Here is a 13,854-nt window from a genome sequence, read left to right on the forward strand (position 1 = left end):
CTCTGGTTGCGATGCAAGCAACACATCTTCATCTCATTGAATTGACAAGGCGTCGCACAAAGTCCTGTGGGATATCTGTCCATATCTGCTGGTGCATGTTTCGATGTTCCTGGAGTGTCTGTGGAACACGTGGTTGACATCGAAGGCGCCGATCCATCTCATCCCACATGTGCTCGATTGGTGAGAGATCAGGGGAGCGAGCCGGCCAGAGGATGACATTCACGTTGTTTTATTGAATCCTGAACAAGTTGAGCAATATGAGGCCGGGCGTTGTCATGTTGAAAGGTAATGCCTGGGCCATGACGACGCAAAAACAGTAGAACAACAGGGCCGATGATCTCGTCGCGGTAGCGCTGTCCATTGAGATTTCCCTCTACCACTATCATACGGGTCCTCTATCGTGCTGTTATCCCACCCCATACCATAACGCTGCCGCCCCCGAACCGATCTTCTTCCATGACACAATGATTGACGTTACGTTCACCTCGACGTCGGTACACTCGAATCCGTCCATCGCTTTGGCCGAGCTGAAAACGAGTCTCGTCAGTGAATAGAACTTGTCCCCACTGCATGGCCGTCCAGCGTAGACGCTGTCTGCATCACTGTAGACGTGCTTGACGGTGGTTTCCTGTCAAAATGGGACGTCTGGCGGGTCTTCTGGCGACAATCCCTGCACATCTGAGGCGACGCCGTACGGTTTGTGAAGATATTCGTTGAAGGCCAGGGATGCTTCTTGCAGTCACTGTTGCTGGCTGGAATCGATTTCGTAGGTGTGTTGTTCGAATCCAGTTGTCTTGTCGATTATTGGTTACGCGTGGCCTGCCATTCCGAAGATGGTCTCTGGCTGCATTCGTCTGTTGCCAATGTTGCCATTAACACCAAATGGTGTTTCTGTGGACGTTAAATTGTCTTGCAACATCACGTTGACTCGATCCTGCTTCATGCATACCAATTGCTTGCAGACGCTCATTTTCGGACAGGCGTGACATTTCGTAATGTTGAATAATTGCGTAAGTTTGTTGTTTTTCTGAGTGGTTGTTGTCAGCACGATGCTAAACAATGCATATGGAATTCCGTTAACGCACATGTTTTTATACCCATTCTTGGGTAGTGAAATGCATGGGGCTTGCATAAAAGTCAACTTTTGCAAGGAATGCATGCTTTTCTGTGGCAGTTACGTGTTTGTGACTTGATTCCATACATGTACTACAATATTGAAAACCAAACTTTACTTGTTTGAAAAACACACTAAAATATTGGTGTCACAGGAACTTTTGTTGTTGAGTATATGTTTACGACACAAGTGTCTAAATACCTGAATTAAGGCACGAGTGTCGTAAACAGAATATGACTTGATCACGAATATAATGTTCTATTTATTACCGAAGAAGATGTCTACATACAGAGACGAATGTTAGTGTTTACCTGAAAGGACAGCAAATCGCAACAGCAGCGAAACCATATTTTGTCGAATGACGTCAAACATCTTTAGCTATGACGCCGTTTCTCGTGCGATGTCACTCCGACCTCATGTCACCATAAGATTCGAATGACGTCAACAATGTCGTCCGGATGACGGAAACAATACACTGTTGTCTCGTGACGTGATATGACCCCAGAGGCACATGTGATTTTTATGAACCCCGATATGTTTGCCCTCGTGGGTAATAAAACCCCTTACATACTCGTCGGTATCGACACCTTTTTTATGATTTAATTTTTAATTTTTTTTTATTTCTTTAGTAGAAATGTCCTAGCCTAGAATCTCTGTAATTAATCGTAATCTTCAAAAGAATTTTCCTGATATTATTTTAACCAAAGACACACACACACACATGTATGTGTATATGTGTGAGTGTGTATGTGTTTGCGTGCATGTGTGTGTGTGTGTGTGTGTGTGCGTGCGTGCGTGTGTGCGTGTGCGTGCATGCTTCCTTGATTATATGTTCAGGCTTTCATGTATGCGAAAGCGAGTCTCTGTGTGACTTTAAAACTTTGCATAAGGGTCGTCCGTGGATATTGCTGAGTGCGGCGTTAAACAATACACAAAAACAAGCCAAAAAAACAAAAATAAACATTTCTCGCACGCACGCACACATGTCAAACTCCGGACTAGTATATTGTATATCCTTGCCTACCGTAAAATCTTCCATGTACTGTGAAAAACGTTGCAATTTCCTACCTTTTTGTGATCGCTTGAAGTAAATCTTACAAACATATGTGTGCATTTGTATTCTTTTCCCCCTTAGTTGACTCCATTTTGTAACACCTTCAATATCTGTATGTCACATCTTAAAGTGTTCTGTTGTTGACAGTGCCATACTACTTATGGCTAAGCTCTGGTCTCTCGCTCTGGTCTCTCGCTCTCGCTCTCTCTCTCGCTTTATCGCTCTCTCTCTCTCTCTCGCTCTCGCTCTCTCAGAATTTCAGCGCCAATGCATAACAAAAAAGACAGTCACTGTTTTTAAGAAAAGAAAACTTTAATCGTTTGGTAAAATAACGACAGGGTGCTATCAGTGGTCACGGCTTTCCCACGTCATGGAAGCACCACTGTTGTCACGGCGGTGACAAAGGCGTCAGCAGAGGGGAGAAGTTAGCGGAAGTCGGAGGTCAGGCGTCAGCAGAAGGTCAGGGGTCGTGGTCGATCATCGAAGTGCTCACGCTACCTCATGGCCAAGAGAACGGAAGTCACCATGAAAATCAGTGACACCGTTGTCTCACTACCTGAAACAGTTCATTGAGTCTGACGTTGATACCATCAAACAACATCACTTGTTTTACATTCTCGATAAAAAAACAATGTTCCTGTATATGTTTTTAAAATATACGGAAAGAATGGAAAAAGAATATCTATAATGTATCCCGAACATATTACAGAACAATTACGTTTATAAATTGCAAATTAATAGTGCACGAGGATAGACAAATGTCAACAGTATGGTATGTATGTGCCTGATAAGACGGAAACACATTGTTTGGTGATTTGTTGTTTAACGCCGCCATCAGCAATATTCCAGCTAAATCACTGCGGTCTGTAAATAATCGAGTCTGGACCAGACAATCCAGTGATTGACATCATGCGACTGTGACACGATGACGTGCATCAACCAAGTCAGCAAGCCTGACCACCCGACCCCGTTAATCAACTCTAACGACCAGCACAGCCGCCTCTTACGCAAGCATGGGTTGCTGGAGAACTATTCTCTACCCGGATCTTCAGGGGTTCGGTGGCATATTGTGCCCATGTGGGGAATCGAACCATATTTTTTAGGCGACCAACGCGTTAACCACTTGTCTACCCCTCCGTTCCAGGGACAGTATCATACCAGGATTTATCACATCAATGAATATCTGTAACGTCCGTTACACCGAGATAAAGAGAGATAGGCGAATAAAACAATCTCAGTTTCATCCTCCAGTAGAGATACATGAGGAGTGAAGACTTTCAAATATTCGCACAAGATAAACTCACCACCATTTCCGGCTGTGGTTGTGTTGGTGCTGGTGGGGCCTGTGGATGATGATGTACTTGTTGCTGACACCATCGAATGGCACACAATTGCTGCAACACGGATGTACTTTGTGTGTCAACGTTGGACTACCAAACGAGCACATTCATCTATCACTGTTCCGTTAGATCTTAGTGTGACCTCGCTAACCCTAAGGGTCACCTGAGATATTGCCACGAGATTAGATATTGTTTCAGCTTCAGCTGCAAAACCAGATTTTTTAAAATATTGTTTTTAAGTTTAAAAATTGTGGATTGTTGGATATTTACAAAGATTTAAAGGAACATACAAACGTCGCAATACTCGATATTTGTTACAAATGAGTAAGTAGTGATATTCATCTTCTATATATTGTAGTTTCAGATGGTACATAATCTCTCATTTCTAACTTCTCCAAAATACCTGCCAATTTCTATTGCTATTTTATGTGAACCAGTTGTAAAGGCTCACAATGAGGGTATATGGTACAAGGAGAACCCTAATGTGTTCATATCATTTAATAATGTAGGATACCCATCTTCTTGATGCGAAACTTTAAATCTACCTAAAAAGTAATGAAAAATAATATTTCATTTTGACCATCTGTTCTTGCCAAACAATAAAATATTTGATTCAAAGATTGCTCCTGTTCTTTTATATGGCTCAGAAATTTGGGGATGTACCTATAGAAAAGGCATTGAAAAGGTTCAGAGTAATTTCTTAAAAAATGTTTTTTCCGTTGGTAAAAGAACATCGACAAATGCAATTCTAGAAGTGCTGTGAAGAACATCATTGTGTTTACACTATTACAGTCGTTGTATCAAGTACTGGTGTCGACTTCTTAGATTACATGAAACTAGATATCCGTATTCCTGTTACCATATGTTAAAAGCATTTGACGAAAATGGTCCAACTAACTGGGTTTCTTATATAAGACAATAATTATTTCAAACTGGGTTTTCATATGTGTGGTTGTCTCAGGATTGCGGCGATATGAAATGCTTCATGGTTATATTCAAACAACGATGTAAAGATGTAGAATTCCAAAACTGGCTTTACAAAATCACAAATTCTTCTTTCCTTGAGGTTTATTCATCTTATAAATCATTACTCGAACCAGAAAAATATCTGTCTACTTTAGCATGTGAAAGAGATCTTTTAGAGCTTTATGTAAATTCCGTTGTTTAAGCCATAATCTAAATGTACAGAAAACTCGATTTAATACAACCACAGCGTCATCGTTTAGTTTATGTATGAAATGTAACCGCTATGAAATAGAAAATGAATACCATTTTTTGTAAATTTGCGCTTTTTTTAAAAGTAGTAGAGAAAATTTAATTCCAAAATGCTACCATGTGCAACCATCTGTCCCAAAATTCTTCTATCTACCAGAAATGATTGTATTATGAAAAACCTGTCCATATATTTAAAAAGACATTTACCTATGTAAATACAAATGTAAAATAAGATGAACGTTTGTTGTAAGAAAATTTGTGCATGTGCATAGTATATATTATTCCTGTAAATGAACTCTGGGCCATGTGGCCTTCATTCCTGAATAAACTTCTTCTTCTGTCTGTTCTTGCCAAACAAATCCGAAACAATAGACCTGTCATGCATGCTTAATCCTAGATGCCCAACTGTTACAGCCATTACTTCTCTTTGTACTTTTTCAATATTTGACGCCAATATTGTACAGAACTTTTGAAGGTATAAATGGATCACAATGGATCATATCTGCCACACCACAATTTTGGTCCACATTAATGATCTACTTAGTAATGCTGAATGGTATGGTTGATGGAGCTAAAACACTACTTGGAGGAGTGTCTGCGATTTGCACAGCTGCCTAACAGTATCCAACAGTATCACCGAGGGTGGCTGCATGTCACCGCCTCCATCACTATATCAAGTCCCCATGGATCATTACTGGATACAAAATCAAATCAAAAGACCAACAAGATAATTTACATTATTAAGAATTGGAGAATTTACAAATAATTAAAAATATAGTTAGGCGGGAGGGTATTGCTAGAAACCTCCGATTTTGGCCTTTTTGTAAAAAAAAATCGAAGATGAGTAATATTTATGTTAGTATGCCCAGTTTATATTAATTTAAGACACTCAAATTTTTGCAACACTAATTGAAAAAAATGAATATTCTCTCATTTAGGCATTTACTACAAACTTCTAACACTGAAACCTTATCATTATGTGCTAAATACATGACATATACCCCATCTTTACGTCCTTAATTAGTGTTATTCTAATTGTACATTAACTGCACTTTTTACCTCGTGTTATTGTTTCTATACTGTAGTTTGTACTGAAACACACTGAAAAAAACCTAGTTTTAAAATGTTGCATATATGATATTCAACCACGGATTGTGCATTGCTGCATCACTATGTAAGTGAATAAACTCACCCAGTAGAAGACAAGCGAGCAACACCACTTTCATGTTGAAGTTCTTCGGCTAAACGGCGAGGGGATGAAACAGCACCCAGGCTAACACACATTTATAGTAGTCTGTTGTCAAGCCATGTGACCACAGCGCCGTATTGTTTGCCGTGAAGAGTCATTATTTTAGTGCGATATATTTACATAGTCCCCAAGAGTCGTTGTCAGTGTTCCGCCTTAGTGGTGTAATATTAGTATTGTACGTGTACAATGATACTGGTAAGTGTTTTTTTCTGGCTGAAATACGTGTCAGTAATGTTACATAAACTGAAGGCACAGATGTCATGGTTTAAAGAAACAATGTGACGGAAGGCATGACATGGGATATCAATTCAACCAACAGAACGGCTAGGGACTGACTTGTGTTTTACTATAGTGTGTGTGTGTGTGTGTGTGTGTGTGTGTGTGTGTGTGTGTGTGTGTGTGTGTGTGTGTGTGTGTGTGTGTGTGTGTGTGTGTGTGTGTGTGTGTGTGTGTGTAATGGGATGTCTTCAGATCTTTGTTTAGCGATAGCGGGAATTACGATATGATTTTAATGAGATTGTTGTGTGTGTGTGTGTATTTGTGTGCTCGGGTGGCCGCGTGCGTACGTGGGTGCGTGTGAGTGTGTGATTAAGATGGGAAATGAGAAAAAAGACAAAGGGAAAGACCTTTTGGGTTATGAACAAATAACACAGTTCCCCTTTTTTCCAATACAAAAAAGATGGGCCATGAAAAAATGTTACATAAAATGGGGGAGGGGTACAACAAAATATGATACAGTCCTTAGACCACCCCCCTACCCCCACACACCCTATAAGAAATGACCAGTCCCTTATCAATTTGTTCAGGCTTGTGTCAGGGTCTGCTCCAGCTACATCCACGGTGCATGAGATCACCAGACATCCACATTGTCGGGGTATGCGGACACAAACAATGAAGCGACCACAACTATCACCACCAACTCGAACTTTATTTTCTTTATCTGTTTTAGGAATAAAATCAACGTTGTAACTTAATAAATTGAAATTACAGTCACAAATGATTCTTGTTCCTAGAAACGTATGGTTAGTCAGGACAAAGTGTATTCTTAGGGAATGGCGTTTCAAGGCATACATGTTCGTCAAAGGCAGAACGACCGAGAAAGTATTTTAATATTTTCACGAAAACATGCTTGGATGTTTTTCTGGGTTACAAATAATTATACATTGTAACTCAACAGTTAAGGGACGCATGCACAAGAACGCAACCTCATGGTGTGTTCATAGCACCACGTTTCATGATGGGGTGTTTGTTGTTCACAAAGTACATTGCCTGGAAAAAATAGACACTTAGAACAGGAATTATTACATTTGAGCTACAAGCTTGAACGTGTTGTCAGCGTCGCACATAAACACTCGTAACGTTTTTTCGTCAACAAACCCTGCCTCAACTCAGGCGACATAATGTGAAACTTACCACTGTGTTGCACTGTAATCCCCTAATAAACTACCCAGTCATAGTGTTCCCTCGTACATCTTGAGTGCTTGTTCAAGTGGTCGCAGATAGGGCCACGCCATAATGAAGTGTACCATAAGAAACTGTGCAATTAATAGAGCTAGGCGGCAAGAATTATTATCGGAGAAGCCTTGTATTGAAACAGCGTTCTTTTCGTGCTTCGTGAGCATTTCACGCGAGTAGTACCCAGGTTGTCGGAGAGAACTGAATTGTTAAATCAGTAAATGACCAAACAAGACCAATGAATAATCAATAAATATTATATTTAAACACAGTTTCAGATTTATAATAAAAAAGCAATACAACGGGTCGATGGGTCAAATAAGTGGGAATAACAGGAACAGGAATAACCTTCAGGCCCTTCAACTGATGTTAATGAAAGAATGCGACAAAAAGCCTTTCCATATTCATAAGAACTTATTCCGACTATATCATAAGCACGTGTTTCTAAATCAAATAGTGATGACACCAGGTGTTCGCGAAAAGGTAATGTATGTCGACCACCAGTGGCATCCGTCACAAACATTTGTGAAAAAGTGAGATTTAGGCAGGGTCAAGGTAAACAGTTTAAGGCACACGTTGAGTTAAGGCGATAAGTGTGAGACAGGTTGAGTTGAGATGATAAGTGTGCGACATAGGTTGGGAACCAATATAAGACACATGCCAGTTATTGGGACACATTGGGCTGCGATAAGGAGGTAAGTGTGAGACACATGTTGAGATAAGAAGATCAGTGTGAGACACAGTTAGAGTTTAGGGATTAGTGTGAGACGTGAATTGAGATAAGGGGACCGATATCAGACATGTGTTACATGAGGGGGGTCAGTGTGCGACGCAGGTTGGGTTAATGGGACCTGCGTGAGATATATGTTCAGATAAGGCTTCAATGTGCGATATAGATTGAGATAAAGGATCTAATGTGAGACTTAGGGTGAGTTGACGGTAGCAGTGTGAGACACGGTTGAGATAAGGAGATCGGTGGTGAGACATAGATTGAGATAACGAGACCAACGTGAGACAGGTTGAGTTAAGGGGGCCAATGTGAGGAATATGTTTCGTTAAGGGAACCAATGTGAGATATAAGTTGAGATTAGTTGTGATATGAGGGGACCAATGTGAGGAATATGTTTCGTTAAGGGAACCAATGTGAGATATAGGTTGAGATTAGTGTGATATGAGGGGACCAATGTGAGGAATATGTTTCGTTAAGGGAACCTATTGTTGACAGATATACAGCCGTGTTTATTCAGTATTTCGGCCTTGTGGCCCAGAGTACAATTAAATGGACAAATGCAGTCACGTGACTGACAGAACATCAACATAAATTCACAAGGCTTGCATTATTTTTTGAAAATGTGATTGATAAAGAGGGCCAGTATTTACATCATTTGAGTGAAGAAAACTTTACATTCCTTTGTGATTTACTTAATCATGCATTTACCATATGTGGCAAATATTCTTTCTTTGGCAGGCAAAGGCATCGCAGAATAACAGAACATCACGGTATTCATCTAGGCTGCAGTAGATGTTGGAGTAGATCACGGTATTCATCTAGGCTGCAGCAAATGTTGGAGTAGATCACGGTATTCATCTAGACTGCAGTAGATGTTGGAGTAGATCACGGTATTCATCTAGACTGCAGTAGATGTTGGAGTAGATCACGGGTTCATCTAGGCTGGAGTAGATGTTGGAGTAGATCACGGTATTCATCTTGGCTGCAGTAGATGTTGGTGTAGATCACGGTATTCATCTTGGCTGCAGTAGATGTTGGAGTAGATCACGGTATTCATCTAGACTGCAGTAGATGTTGGAGTAGATCACGGTATTCATCTTGGCTGCAGTAGATGTTGGAGTAGATTACGGTATTCATCTAGGCTGCAGTAGATGTTGGGGTAGATTACGGTATTCATCTAGAGTGCAGTAGATGTTGGAGTAGATCACGGGTTCATCTAGGCTGCAGTAGATGTTGGAGTAGATCACGGTATTCATCTTGGCTGCAGTAGATGTTGGAGTAGATCACGGGTTCATCTAGACTGCAGTAGATGTTGGAGTAGATCACGGGTTCATCTAGACTGCAGCAGATGTTGGAGTAGATCACGGTATTCATCTAGGCTGCAGTAGATGTTTGAGTAGATCACGGTATTCATCTAGACTGCAGCAGATGTTGGAGTAGATCACGGTATTCATCTAGGCTGCAGTAGATGTTTGAGTAGATCACGGTATTCATCTAGACTGCAGCAGATGTTGGAGTAGATCACGGTATTCATCTTGGCTGCAGTAGATGTTGGAGTAGATCACGGTATGCATCTTTGCTGCAGTAGATGTTGGAGTAGATCACGGTATTCATCTGGGCTGCAGAAGATGTTTGAGTAGATTACGGTATTCATCTAGGCTGCAGTAGATGTTGGGGTAGATTACGGTATTCATCTAGACTGCAGCAGATGTTGGGGTAGATCACTGATTCACCTAAGCTGCAGTAGATGTTGGAGTAGATCACGGGTTCATCTAGGCTGCAGTAGATGTTTGAGTAGATCACGGTATTCATCTATACCATAGTAGATGTAGGAGTAGATCACGGTATTCATCTGGGCTGCAGTAGTTGTTGGAGTAGATCACGGTATTCTGTAACATATTCAGCTAACGGTAGCATCAGACGTGTGATAAGGTCACGGTATTCTGTAAACTATTCAGCTAACGGTAGCATCAGACGTGTGATTAGGTCACGGTATTCTGTAAACTATTCAGCTAACGGTAGCACCAGACGTGTGATAAGGTCACGTTATTCTGTAAACTATTCAACTAACGGTAGCACCAGACGTGTGATTAGGTCACTGTATTCTCTAAACTATTCAGATAGAGGTATAATACGACGTGTTTTCAATAAAAGATTCAGCTTGGGTTAGTAGGCTGATGCAAAATGGACCTCCACATGCTATAGTAACATCTTCCATCCAAACATCAATTCTGCCACCGACCTACATCCACCTGCCGCGACTCGTCAGGCCTGGTCCCCTGCAGCTAGGGTATTACTGCCCAAGTCTTTGACCCGGAGTTTGCTCATCACCTAACATGTACACTCACTTCTCTTAAAGAAACCGTCATTGTTACAAGTGTCATAGGATATCAGCTAGTTGTGTTGTTACTTGTACTTATATAGCAAGAGATGAAAGCCGCCAGTGTGTAGCCAAGGATATATAAAAAAGTAACAAACACAGTATATGTATATCTCGTGTGAACAAATCAAAGCTCGAGTACAAAAGCAGTATAAGAAGTTATACAATTTCCGACGTCTATAGAAGATATAATTTCCTTTGAACTGAGGTGTTATGTTTTCGGGTTATGTCTTTGTAAGTAGACTCGAGTCAGGCTATCAATACACCAAAATAATGTAGACTCCGTAGTGTTTGCAGTGTCTATTATTCAGACATATAGGTTCTTGCTAGACCAATAAAAGTTCATGCGGATCACCGTTTACTGTCATAAGGCCTTATTGGAAATTTGTCTTTCCATGCTATCATTGTACGCTATGGCGATACAAGTGGTGTTTATATTTAGGAGACCAGAATTACGTGTTTCCATGGTTTGCGGGTGTTAGGAAGCCTGTAAATATGATTTGGAACCGCCCCCGACAGTCGTACATTTTGAAAGTACTGAAATCATTTGATTAATGGACATTGTAAATGCGAAATGATTACGGTTACTCCATTGCTCTAGACGTGCTCAGCAACCAGCATACACAGAATGAACGCAAAGTGCATGCGTCACCGAAAAACACTAACTGAGAATACAATTATACTTAAATAAAACCCGATAAAAAGGGGCGACAAGTTTAAAATAGTACCGGGCTTTGAATTCCAATTTGCAGCGTGTTTCAACCAATCAGATTACATTGTGTAAACTCTCATTTGTATTTCAATACCCTTTTAGTGTATGTAGTAACTTTATGACGTGTATTTAAACTACCATATCAGCTGTATAACAAGTTTACGATATCAACTGGAGGTATTGTAATTTGTCATTGTTTTACCATCGGGACATGGGCTTGTACAACGAATGGATACACTCATTACTGTTCTAGTTTATAATAACATGGTTATATCAGGGTTAGTTTTATAACTAGACAAGTGACCTAGGTTGGTACCTAAACACAAGTACCCGAGTACAACTCATTTGAATCGAGACACGCTTTCAATCTGTATTAGTTTGTTAGATAGTATTTTATGCACGCTTCTCTGGACGACAGCTCTGCGTAGATGTGGCTATGATACAAAACAGCAGATGGACGAGCTGTACATTATGTCGTTTCTGTTGATCAGGAAACTATGGAATACTGTAAGGGACATTCTCGCGATCTCGCATTCTCGCGATCTCGACCTTTGGAAACGAGGTAAATATGCCCAAAACACGAGAATGCGAGATCGCGAGAACGCGAGATTTTGGCCAAATCTCGCGTTCTCGCGATCTCGCATTCTCGTGTTTTGGGCATATTTACCTCGTTTCCAAAGGTCGAGATCGCGAGAATGCGAGATCGCGAGAATGTCCCTTACAGTATTCCATAGGAAACAGACCAATGAGGTTCACAGTAAGACATGTCGCATGTGCCTATGCAGAAAATGGTTTAATTCATGAAATATATAATTCTACTACCAATACTACGATTAACGACAATAACGGAACAATCAGCGCTTCTCGACACACCACTCCTGATCTTATGTCATGTCTTTGTGTTTGTTTGTTGCTCAACTACATGAAGACAACCTATACATAATCGAGTCTGGGTCAGATAAACCAGTGATTGATATTATGTGTAACTATCCACAATCAACCAAGTCACCGAACCTGACCACCCGATCCATAAGGTCAGGTGGTACGCTCACGTTGGGACTTTCTGTTTTTTCAAGATCAGTTTCAGAACTTTTTGAGTTTTAAATTTCTCACCTTCCCCGGCTGGGCATAATGAATCTCGAATATTGCGAGTGTGTGATCCCTTTTGTTTCTGGTTGTTTAGCTAAAATTAGCAACATTTGACGAGGCCTGGATTTTAACTGCTTCGTATCATGCAAATTATTTTTCTTGTTAGGTTCCAAACCTATACACTTACCCCACTGCAAATTGCAGGTTATATGAGGGTCTAGTATCATTAATAGACTGAAGAGTCCAGTGAAGATCTCCATCCGTGAAGATCCAGAGTAGAATAGGTCTTCAGCAACCCACGCTTGCCGTAAAAGGCGACTACAGGATCGGGTGGTCAGGCTCGCTGACTTGGTTTGATGCATGTCATCGTATCCCATCGTATCCCAATTGCGTGATGCTCATGATGTCAATCACTTGGTTGTCTGGTCCAGACTCAATCATTTACAGACCGCTGTCATATAGCTGTAATATTTTGCCGAGTGCGGCGTTAAACAACAATCAGACAAACAAACAGTATGGTCCACAGTAAATGGACTGTGTCGATTTGTTTACTCTGCTCCGAACATCCCTTACATCATAAGTATACTCATACCTATAATCATGCTGCTTTTGAAGCTCTGCATCACTGTTGTTTTAAGATCACATACATGAGTGAGTGAGTGAGTAGGGTGTTATGCCGCTTTCAGCAATATTCCAGCAATATCACGGCAGTTGGCACCAGAAATGGACTTTATAGTATAGTAAGATTATAACACTTACATAGCGACGTGTGTGTGTGTGTGTGTGTGTGTGTGTGTGTGTGTGTGTGTGTGTACTAGTCCGGATTAATGCCGATTTTATAGTGCTAGCCCACTGAGATATCATGCCGCCCTTTAACATGAATACCTCACTCAATCCGAGTATACTGACTCCGAGCCGACCAGTTCTTGTTTATGTCCTTAATGCCGAGCACCAGGCAGGGTAACAACAAATTCCATCTATTAACGTCTTTTGGTATGACGCTGCCTGGGATCGAACCCCGAACCTTCCACTCTACGGGCAGACCCTTTACCACTAGACCAGCGGTCGCACACCACTAGGAGTTTCACTGGGCACATTATCTGACTCAAACGTGCTGGCCGCATTACTGCATTGGAAATACAAACGTATATCTGGAACGTGGTTGACGCAATTCGCTGATGCAACTGGCTATTGCCCGAGCAATGGTTCAAGGCTCAGTTGCTGGGTAAACATATTCGAAACGACTACGTCTCTCCAGGCAGTCCTAACTTATGTTTCAGTTCTTAATAATAAACAATCTGCGTTTTAAGTGGCACATGACTGACCCAGTAGTCTGAGGCGACAAAATACAATGCAGAGTTGTGCCCCTTCGTCACGTCAGCATCTGCTGATTGCGAGTTTGCCTGGATTATGGTCCTCAGTCTGTGAGGACCGTACTTGTGCTCGGTGGATTCACCAAATTGGTAAGTGGTTGTGTCAGTGGTTGAATGATTGGATGAATGACTGAATGATTGAT

The 13,854-nt window shown here is 41.1% G+C and overlaps 1 long non-coding RNA gene across 1 annotated transcript; it reads right to left on the reverse strand.

The window, feature by feature from the left end:
* Positions 1-2,459: 2,459 nt before the first annotated feature.
* LOC124142981 lies at positions 2,460-6,071 on the reverse strand. The gene is made up of 3 exons (XR_006862232.2): positions 5,916-6,071; positions 3,473-3,562; positions 2,460-2,724 (listed from the first exon to the last, which is right to left on the reverse strand). It is a non-coding gene; the product is annotated as an uncharacterized LOC124142981 (long non-coding RNA).
* Between the last annotated feature and the right edge of the window lie 7,783 nt (positions 6,072-13,854).

The sequence above is a fragment of the Haliotis rufescens genome, unplaced genomic scaffold (assembly GCF_023055435.1).
Source record: "Haliotis rufescens isolate VD_foot unplaced genomic scaffold, xgHalRufe1.0.p SCAF_6, whole genome shotgun sequence".
In the NCBI taxonomy this organism is placed as follows: Eukaryota; Metazoa; Mollusca; class Gastropoda; order Lepetellida; family Haliotidae; genus Haliotis; species Haliotis rufescens.